At 36.2% G+C, this 11,588-nt stretch overlaps 1 non-coding gene across 1 annotated transcript; it reads left to right on the top strand.

The window, feature by feature from the left end:
- Positions 1 to 340: 340 nt before the first annotated feature.
- On the top strand, positions 341 to 447 carry LOC140808532 (small nucleolar RNA R71). Its single transcript, XR_012112952.1, has one exon. It is a non-coding gene; the product is annotated as a small nucleolar RNA R71 (small nucleolar RNA).
- The last annotated feature ends 11,141 nt before the right edge of the window (positions 448 to 11,588 follow it).

The raw sequence follows: 11,588 nt of genomic DNA, 5'->3' as shown, positions 1-11,588 counted from the left end.
ATCTTGGCAATCCTGCACGTCATGCTCACCCCCACACTTGTCACAGAAAATTTCTTGCAGACGCATAGCCGACCCACTCATGCTCATCCCATCAATCTTTCTATTCAAAGCCTCTAACTGTGCTGAAACCGCAGACAAATCATTAACTTGATGAACTCCAGCACCTCGTCTCTGCCTATCAGACTGAGGATGATAGCTACTCGCAGCCATCTCCTCCAATAACTCATATCCTTCCTCAGCCGTCTTTCTCAGTAAGTTACCATATGCAGCAGCATCTATCATAGTACGGTTAGGAGTAATCAGACCATAGTAGAAAGTTTGAACAACTAACCCAAGCGGTAGCTCATGGTGTGGACATCTCCTCAACAAGTCCTTGTAGCGCTCCCATGCCTCGTAAAGTGACTCGTTCTCATATTGAGCAAACGTAGTAATGTCGGCTCTAAGCTTCATAGTCTTCGACGGAGGAAAGTACTTGATCAGGAATGCCTTTGCCATATCCTCCCATGTAGTGATAGACCCTACAGGCAAACAGTTTAACCACGACTTAGCTTTATCTTTCAGTGAAAATGGAAATAAGCGCAAACGAACAGCATCATCAGACACGCCATTAAACTTAAAAGTATCACAAATTTCAAGAAAGTCAGCTATATGAGAATTAGGGTCGTCAAGTGCACTTCCCCCAAATTGAACAGTGTTCTGAATCATCTGGATGATAGATGGCTTGATCTCAAACTGATTAGCTCGGATGACTGGTCTTACGATGCTTGGACGTGCTCCATCAAGAGACGGCTGTGCATAATCCAACATTGGAATGCGACGTGGTATCTCAACTTGTCTATTGTCACGCTGTTCCTCTCCACGTTCTTGCTCGTGTCTTTCCATCTTTTCTTTGAGTCTTTGTTGTTGTCTTCGACGTCTAGCTGTGCGTTCAATCTCGGGGTCAAAAGGCTCAAGCTTAAATTCGAGTGATCTTCGCATGCACCACCAGAAAAATCTGCAACACAAGGAGAGTATCAAATAGCAATAAGATAAGTAATACTAAAGAATTTAAATGAGAAATAAAAAAATCGTGAATCAACAGTCCCCGGCAACGGCGCCAAAAACTTGATCGAGCAAAACTTGCACAGTTAATGGTCCCAAAATTTGTTTTATAAATGAAAGCTCGATTTAAATATCGCAAGTGCACGATAGTCAAGTTATAATAAACGTAAGTGAATACGAGTATCGATCCATGAGGACTGCGTCACACTCTTTTTATTTTCAGATAAAATTTCTTTAGCAACGATAAATTGCGTTGATGATTAAGCTAATGTAAATTAAACAATTCAAATAATTAAAATGCAAAGAAAATGTGTTCAAAAGAGCAATGATTAATTTGGATTAAAAATCAAATGAGAAACGAATCTGTTGGGAATTTTCAGTTCACCTACCACTCGTGTTTAAACAATTACACTCGACTCTTACTCGTGCATTCGACGGAATTCCCTAGACTAATTAATATACTCTGTCGAGCTATATTAATACTAATCATAAACATGCAGTAATCAAGTATCCTCAATTATTTAACAGTTCAAGATTGCATTACTTCCTATGGAATCCACTAGCTTTCATCCGGGTGAACTATCACTATCGACACGTACCCAATTCCGTATATCTACTGAAATTGTAAATCCGTGGTTTATACTGTTTGGTCGTATTGTTAATTATTCTATCGAAATCATTAACAACATGAAATAATCAAAGGAAGTTAGCTAGACTTCGATTGAAACAAGAAAGAACAATAGCATAAACAAATCACTAATAAAAACATCGAGAAATAATGTTAAACAACGAGTACGGGGTAGGATCCCCTCAAATCCCAACAAATCTAGAGTTTAGCTACTAAAATTCATAATAAAAACCAACAACAATCTAAGAAATGAAAACTGAATAATGAAAATACTAAAGATGACGACGGATGACGGCCACGACGCGTGGAAATCTCGAGGTCTTCGAAACCTCCTTTGCTCCTAGCCTCTTCTCCAAGAAAATATGCTGAAAATAATGATGTCAGACTCAAAAACGGCGCCCCTCTCGTGTATTAGGTCTATGGTGTCGGATTGAGTCCATAAAAAGTGAAACAAATCTTTTCAAATCTCGCGGTTCGCTAGGGCGGTCAAAAGTGTCCGCCCTAGCGAGAGGCTCTCGAATAAAAATCCTCGGCCATGTCTCTGGTCTCGCTGGGGCGGTCACTTTTGACCGCCCTAACGAGAGGTTCGCGCAACAACTCCTCGGCTAGACCAACATTCTCGCTGGGGCGGTCACTTTTGACCGCCGTAGCGAGACACTCGCGCAATAACTACTCGACCAAATTAAAATGCTCGCTGGGGCGGTCACTTTTGACCGCCCTAGCGAGACCTCTTCGCTGCTTTGACATATAAAATCCCACTTTTTGGTCCAATTCCTACAAAACAACCACAAAATACACGAGATCAGTCATATGCTAAATAATTGCTAAATTAAACTAAAACAAACTAATATGATGCATGAATGCGACTCAAAACCAACACTAAAAACACGTAAAAACGAGTCCTATCATGAATGATGAATGATTAATGATAAATGATGAATGATGATTAATGATGAGCTATTTCGAAACGTCACGATTGCATATGTCACGTTTACATTATGCCTTTAAAGTTCATGAAAGATATGTTGAATATGATATTTTTCATTGTTGTGTGCAATGTATAGGTATTTGTTATATATGGTACATGTGTTTTGAGTCTTTAGACTCACTAGGCATGTGTGATGCAGGTGAGTTCGATGTTGAGGAGACTGGAGGTGCTGGACTCTGAGTCAGCAGACCTGGTGGGCCACACAATCCGAGGACCTTATGATTTTTCCGCACATTTAATATTTTATGGTTTGGAGAGGATACGATGATTTTATACGCTGTTTTGTTTTCTGTTGGATGTTAGGATTTTACTCATTTCCTCTACTCTGCTATATTTTTATTGGAAAATTGCTTATGATGCTTTTTAAATAATGTTTATAAGTAGGATTTCATGCATGATTTTAATTTAAATGTTTAACTATCAAAATGAGAGGTTTTTTTTTTAAAAAAAATTAAGCTCTTTTAAAATGGTAGATATTACACAAATACAGTCTTGCACAAAGACAATAAAGTTGTGTATGTAGTCTTTGATACACAGACATCAAACAAGTGTTGACTGGAAGATGCTGTCTTCAGTCTAGCCTAGGAGTTCAGTTAGGCAGTGGGTAAGTCCTAAGCTAGGTGGGTTATTACACTTGTTGTAATTGATCAAAGTCTTATAATGGATTCTATCCGATTTGGTTGAAGCGGTGACGTAGGAGCAGTTGAAGTCTACGAACATCCATAAACATATCTTGTGTATTTAATTGTTTAACTATTGTTTTCAAACTGATTTAACCAGTAAGAGCATATGTCGGTTCAGTTTTCACCATAACTGAACTGATGTATGTCTCAACTGATTCATGCTATTTACAGTTATTCAGTTACACATGATATAAAATATATCAGTGTTTCTTAACAAAGGATTATTTCAAGTGTTTTCTGCTTGGTTCAATATCAAACTCGATCAAATTATCGTTGTATTCATTCTTAGAACACAAGCTATTGCAGCTATTGGAGAATATTTTGTTTAAAGCACCTCAAGGTGCTCTGCAAACGATCTTTCAATTGGTACAAGAGCTAGCTGTTCTAAGAAGGACATTTGAAAACTGATATTTTTTAAATATTATTTAAAATGGATTTCAAAATCCTCTCAAAAATTTTATGCGTTTGACATGAGAAGAAAAAAGGTTATTGGCTCTGCAACTGACATTGTAGCCACTTCTCTCGACTCATTAACTTCGTTGTTTTAAGTAGCTTGCGGGGTTTTGAGTTCAGCTGACAGCAGTTCAGCATAACTGCTCAATGGACAAAATTTCAGTTGCAAGTCTACCAGTCCAACTGATCGATAGACGAAACCCAAATACCAGCTGAAACTGATGAGTTAAGTGGAACTTAATCATCAGAAGTGTCGCCGCTTCATTGCCTTATCAGATCAATATAGATGATCAATGTTGTTCAGAATAAGTTGAGTCCAGTTTGAGTCAGCTCGACAAGGTAGCCAACACAGAGATCAAGACCAAGGCAAATTAGCTGATCCTCTGGCAAAAGAGACTCAAAATCTATGCAGCATTCAAAGTATTCAAGGCGACCAGTTGTTAGTATATTTAGTTCTATTATGTGTAAACTAACTGATGTTTAATGTTATTTAAAGTCTGCTAGTGGAGTATCATTTTCCCTTACAATTGTTGATGTGCGTAAATGTACAATACATGAGACACTTATTTGATTAAATAAATATCTTGTTCATCCAGTTAGCCTTCACATAACTGAACTGATTTCTTAATATTTTTTTGCCTAAAGTGCTTGATTGATGCTAAAAATTCATTAATCGCGCAAATGATTACATTTTTAAAGGGGAGTTTTTAATTCAGTTTCTGAGAGGGAGTTTTATTTAGAATTATCCCTCGAATTGAAAAATTGTTTTCAAATCATTTCATTCAGTTGTTGAGGAAGAGCTTTTATTTCTGCTATCCCACAAACTGGAAGTTTTTTTTTATTTGTTTTAACTGTTCAAGTTTTGTGATCATCAAAAAGGAGGAGATCGTTGGAACATTTCATGTTCGCAATCTTGATTTTAATGTTAACAAAACTTGCTATTTTGTTTCTAATGATTTACCTTAGTGCGAAGGAAGTTGGAACTGATCAGGCTTCGAACTGACCAGTTAAACGAGGTAAAACCGAAGCTATCGAGACGTAAACTGAAAACACCAACTGATCGACCAAACTGAATCAGCTCAACTGACATATCAAAAGAACAGTTCAGCTGTTTGTCCAGCTGATAGGTGGTTCAGCAGAAAACCTTCAGAAGCCCGGCCAGCTGATGAAGAACCCAGCTGACCAGTTCAACTGAAGGAGTGAAATCAGTTCAACTGATTTCACCAGCCCAACTGAAGATCAGTTCAGATGACCAGTTAAGAACATCAATTAGGAATCATTCCATTGCAGATCAAGACAAGCTTATCTTAGTGGATTCCAGCTACGCACAAAGATACAAAACATATGTACGTTCAAAGGTACGATAATGGACGTTGCAGCAAATATTAAAGCCGAGAGATTCCTCGAGGCATGTCAGAAAAATCAAGACACATATATCAAGGAATGCATTCAAGTTGCAACGATCACAAGTTATGAGTCTTGAAGTATGGTCTCAATGCCTCTATATATACAAGCTCCAGACCATCAGCAAGTGCATAAAATAAATCTTAAATCATCAACTAACCAAAAATCCTAAATCGACGTTCACAAAGATCAACTTAACAATAAAATAAAGCATAAAAATATCTCTAATAAAAATCATTACATAATCTTTAAATCATTAATCTATCTAGCTAGTGCGGAAAAATAAAGGCCCTCGGGTGTGTACTTCTACAGTTGATCCACTCAATCGTCACCGCCTCCATAAATCATCAAATCATGCATCATACAAACCTAGTGAGTCTAAAGACTCAACACGTTCTAAACATGGATATCAAATAATACATATACAATTACATTCATTAAAATCATACTTTTATTTAAAAGAATATTTCAAACATAAATAAATCATTTAAAATCATTTAAGCATAATTATATCATAAATAGTAATATCATTTTAAAATAATTTTAAGCATATATTTCCTTTAAAAATCATTTAAAATAAGCTTTGAGCATAAATAAATCATTTTAAAAATAACTTTAATCATCATCGTAAATCATATATCATAAAATCATTTTATCATAAGTTTTCAATCATATATCATTTTGGGTGAAATTTGATCCTTGAAAGTGACTAGCTTTTATCCTTCGGTCGACTGATGAGTTTTCAGCTCCACATGGCCCATGGGGGTGGGCAATAGGCTCCACCATGAAAATACGATCGTCGGGGCTCCCTCGAGGACCTTCTCCCACTGACGGGCTCCCTCTTGGGCCTTTTCCCAAACATGGGCTCCCTCTGTGGCCTTTTCCCGTAAATGGGCTCCATCTGGGGCCTTTTCCTCTCACGACATCCCCGTAAAATTGTAAGCTCACCGTTCCTTCTTAAAACGGATCCCCCAAAAATCATATATCATATGTTACAGTCAATTCACATCCCTCAAAATAATTTTCTTTTTATTTAAAAACATAAAATAGCATAACTTTCCAAAAATAACATTTTAGACAATAAAAATTGCACAGCTTTACCATAAATCATAAAAATACATATTATCATCAAAATTATCATTTTAAATCGTAAAATATCATTTAACATGCGTTATGATCCTTCGGGACGCTGCTAAGCGTTTTCGTATTTTACTAAGTGTAAAATTACTGTTTTGCCTCTAGGCGTAAAAATTCTCGAACTTATCTTTCTCTCACTTTTAATGACACGGGCTTACCTTAAATAATTATATAAGTTTAAATATAATTTTTTCATAATTTTTCAAAGCTTAAAACTAGGCTTTTCATTTAATTCTTTAATTAACTTTTCTTGAGGCGATTAAATCCCGGATAAATCCAAAACTCGTTATTTTGATCCCAAATTTTAAACATAATATTTTAATATTTATCCTATCCTTGGGGCCATGAACCACACCCGTGGACCCATGGTTCCAATTTTAGTCTTTTAATTTTCGAAATTGACACATTATCGAACCACCCGAGCCATCTCTCAATTTACTCGAGCCAGCCCACCTAGACACCCTTCTGACCAGCCTTGACCCTTGGACCTAGCCCCTGACTCGCTCCAACCCTACTAGACATTAGACCAATTGCATGTGTGTGTGTACGTGAGGTGTTGTAGTTGCTGCCAAACTCACACACTCGCGCGAGGAGTCCCTATTCTACGGGACTCATCCAACACTACGAGCAAGGGCTAGGACCCTTCCTGACCCTGACCCACATCCCTTAGGACCCAACCCACAGACCTAGTCGAATCCCTAAGCCCCATGCATAGTGATCGAGCCACTTGAATATTCCACAATCCATGAACCTATGTTTCTTCTCTTTTGTTCTTTCCTACGGTTCCAGATGCCTTTTTCCTTTAAATTTCTCAGGTTTTTAACATAATTCTATCATATTTTATCATGTATTGGCAACGTACTCGTTGGATTGAAAAACATTTTTCATAAAAACGTAAAAACATCGTATTTTTTAAAATAAACGTTCTACCGTAAAAAATATTCAAACACCTATTTTTTAATGCCAAAAAAATTAAATCATGCATAATATGATTTGTATGTTGCTTGAAAGGGTTTATAAAACACGAATTTGCGTTTATAACGGTCGAATATTCAATCGCCAGCGAGGAAAGACGAACGGACGACGAAGACTCCTAGCTTTTCTTCCCTTTTTATTTTCGAAAATTGTGTGTGCAAAGTGTGAAATTTTCGGCTGCTGATGGTGTGAAATATGGTGCTCAAAAGACCTAAGAGTCCTTATTTATAAATTAATTAATATGCTAATGGGCTTTGGTTTTGGGCTTGCAACTTTAAGGGTATTTGGGCCTTCTTTAAATCATTAACTTGGGCCCAATAATACTTAATTAATTAAATAATAAAAGTTTACAAAATAAGTTTCCATAAAATAATATTTTTGGTCTTTTAAAACTCCTTGCTTTCCCAAAACCGGCTTCACGAGAAAAATCGAGCTCAACTCGTAAAATAATTCAAACTCCAATATTTTTAGGGAAATTAAATCATATTAGGAAGCCTTGCCATTATTTAATGAAAAATAATTATTCTTTTCTTGGTCGTCCCCGGTCTCCTTTCCCTACCTATTATCGAATATTCGGGTAAAATCTTTAATTTCATGTAATCATGTGATATTATCATTTAATTATATAATAAATATCATAAAAGCATTTAAAAACAATTAAGCAATTAAAATAATTTTGGATGCATGCGGTTTAAGTGAACTGATTTTTCGGACGTTACAGTAAATCTTCCTCCAAATGCTTAGAAATGCTACATATAGATCTTTTTTGTCCAATATCAGTCATGAGTTTAGGGGGAATGAAATATACCTTGATAATCGTTGATGATTTTTCAAGATTACTAAAGATCAAACTACTACACAACTGATTAAGCTTTTCAAAAGATTATTAAATGAAAAATCAGTTGGAATTGACAGAATAAGGTCTGATCGAGGGACTGAATTTGTCAATCAAAATCTTTTTCCATTTTTAGAAAATACTGGAATCAAGCACGAGTTATCAGCTGCTAGAAATCCTCAGCAAAATGGTGTAGTTTAGAGAAGGAATCGAACTCCTAAAAAAGCTATTAGAACAATACTTGCTGATTCTGGTATATCTCAAAGATTTTGGGCAGAAGTAGTAAACACTGCATGTTACACTCAAAACAGATTAATGATTAACAAAAATCATTTGAAAACGCCATATGAGATCTGGCATGAACACGAAAGTGTGGTGCCTTATTTCAGAATATTCGGCTGCAGATGTTTTATTCATGATAATGGCAAAAATCATTTGAAAGCATTTGATGCAAAATCTGCAGAAGGAATATTTATGGGTTATTCATCAGTTAGTAAAGCTTATAGAGTTTTTAATGAATGCACTTTGAATGTAGAAAAATCGATTCATATGATATTTGATGAATCGGGACCAACTAATAAGTAAATTGATCCAGTTGAGCTAGTTGATCGCTTTAAAGATATAAGTTTCACTACAACAAAAACGGCTTTCCGCAGCGCGTAGTGCACGCTGCAAAGTTGGAAGCTGTTAAAAGTTCAAGATTATCCGCGGCGTGCATGTGCACGTTGTTAATACTTCTATCAACAGCGTGCATGTGGACGCTGTTCATACAACTTTCCGTAGCGTGCAATATACGCCGTTAATAGCGATAAAAAATAAAATATTAGCAACGGTTTTCGACAAAATCGTCGCCAAATGGCGACAAATCAAATCCGCCTCTCCGTCGCTACTTTAGCGACGGTCTTCCAATTTAGCGACCGTTTTATAGTTTTGCGACGGTTATGAACCGTCGCTAAATTTTGCGTAAATATAAAAAAAATTTACTTTTTATAATTTAATAATTTTTTATAAAACCTACAATACAATTGTTCAAAAAAAAATAAAAACTACAATACAACTATAATAATAATACTCATAATTATAATTAACAATTAAAAAATTAACTAAAAATTGAAACAAAAACACGTATCTAAATCTAAGCTAAAATCGTATAAGTAGAAAAAATTTTAAGTGTTGTGAAGTGGTGTGGAGAAAAATAGAACGGAGATGGGAAATAAATAGTGAATTTGCGAATTTTTAGCGACGGTTTTGTACACATCCATTGCCGATGTATGTCTATGAGCGACGGTTAATGTAAACCGTCGCCGATGGTACATCGGTGACGGAGTCCTGTAAACAGTCGCTAAATGTGGCGTTAAAATCGTCGCACTTTTTAAATTAGCGACGGTTTTACTGAAACAGTCGCTAATTTAAAAAATTTGAACTCTATTTCCACAGCGTGCTAATAATATGCATGCAGTGAATAATACTATTGACGGTGTGCGATTAATGTACGCCGTTAATGTCTGAACACAATTTTTTTTTCAAAAAAATGATTTACTATCCGCAGCGTGCTTTTAATACACGTCGTCCATAGTAATATCCGCAGCATGCTTTTAATGCACGCCGTTCATAGTATCAAGTTACTATCCACAGCGTTCTTTTAATGCACGCCGTCCATAGTAATATCCGCAGCGTGCTTTTAATGCAAAAGCACGCTGCAGATAGTAATATCCGCAGCGTACTTTTAATGCACGTCGTGAATAGTATCAAGTTAGTATCCGCAGCGTGCTTTGAATGCACGCCGTCAATAGTACTATCCGCAGCGTGCTTTTAATGCACGCCGTTAATAGTATCAAGTGTAACACTATTAACAGCGCACATATGGGTGCACGCCGTGAAAAGTAGTATTCGCAGCGTGCTTTTAATGCAAGCTGTTGATGACGTGCTGCGAAAAATCAATTTTCTTGTAGTGTTTATAGGATGATAGTGAAGAAGAAGTTCATATCAATCGAAATCTCCTTCAAACACCTGAATCAGAAGTGCTGGATCAATCCGTTGAACAAGAAGTTGATCATGATAATCAGTTGGGACAACAAAATGATGATATTCAAATACCAACTGAAGCAGCTGCAACTGAAACTGAAAAGAACATTCAGTTACCAACTGAAACAGTTGCTGAAATCAACCCAAACAATGCTGAATACAGATGGAAGAAATCACATCCACCAGAACGGGTGATAGGTAATCCATCTGATCCGGTAAGAACTCGGAATCAAATGATTAATTAATTATTCATTTAGTCTTTGTTTCCCAACTGGAACCAAAGAAAACTAATGAAACTCTTGTTGATACTAATTAGATAAATGTTATGCAAGAAGAGCTAAATCAGTTTACCCATAATGTCTGGAACTTGGTTTCAAGACAAGTTTCTAAAACCATTATAGGTACAAAGTGGTTATATATGAATAAACTGAACAAAGAGGTTCAGTTGTGCACAATAAAGTGAGGCTTGTAGCACAAGGATATAAGCAAAAAGAAGTAATTGATTATGACGAGACATATGCACCAGTTGCACGACTGGAAGCAATCCGAATGTTTCTTGCATATGCCTCATTCAAAGACTTCAAATTATACCAAATGGATGTCAAGAGTGCATTCCTAAATGGTCAGTTGCAGGAAGAAGTTTATGTTGAACAACCACCGGGTTTTGTTAATCACTCCTTTCCTTATCATGTTTATCACCTGAAAAAAGCTTTGTATGGTCTTAAGCAAGCTCCGAGAGCTTGGTATTAGACTTTGTCAAAAAATTTAATAAGTCATAATTTCACTTTTGGAAAAGTGGATAAGACTTTGTTCAAATTTACTAAAAATTATCACATATTACTTGTGCAAATATATGTTGATGATATTTTCTTTGGGTAAACTAACCCCAAATTATGTGAGAAATTTGCCAAGTTGATGGAGGAAAGTTCGAGATGAGCATGATGGGTGAACTGATGTTTTTCCTTGGTCTGCAAGTGAAGCAACTGAAAACTGGTATTTTTATTAGTCAGACAAAATATACAAAGAAACTGCTTCAGAAATTTTTCATGGAGACATGCTCAGTCACAAATACTCCCATGAGCGCATCGATTAAATTAGATAAAGATGAAAGGGGAATATCAGTTGAGACGGCACTATACAGAGGTTTAATAGGTTCTTTATTATATTTAACTGCTAGTCGTCCTGATATTGTATTTGTTGTTTGCATGTGTGCTAGATTTCAAGCTGATCCTGAGCAATCGTATTATTCACCTGCCAAACGCATATTGAAATATCTAAAAGGCACACAAAATGTGGGCTTATGGTATGCTACGGACTCATCTTTCAATTTAGTTGGATATTCAGATGCAGATTATGCAAGATGTAATCTTGATCGTAAAAGCACCAGTGGATCATGTCAGTTTCTAGGAGACCGGCTGA

Source organism: Primulina eburnea, chromosome 12 (genome assembly GCF_022965805.1).
Source record: "Primulina eburnea isolate SZY01 chromosome 12, ASM2296580v1, whole genome shotgun sequence".
NCBI lineage: Eukaryota > Viridiplantae > Streptophyta > Magnoliopsida > Lamiales > Gesneriaceae > Primulina > Primulina eburnea.
This window is presented reverse-complemented; position numbering and strand designations above follow the sequence as displayed.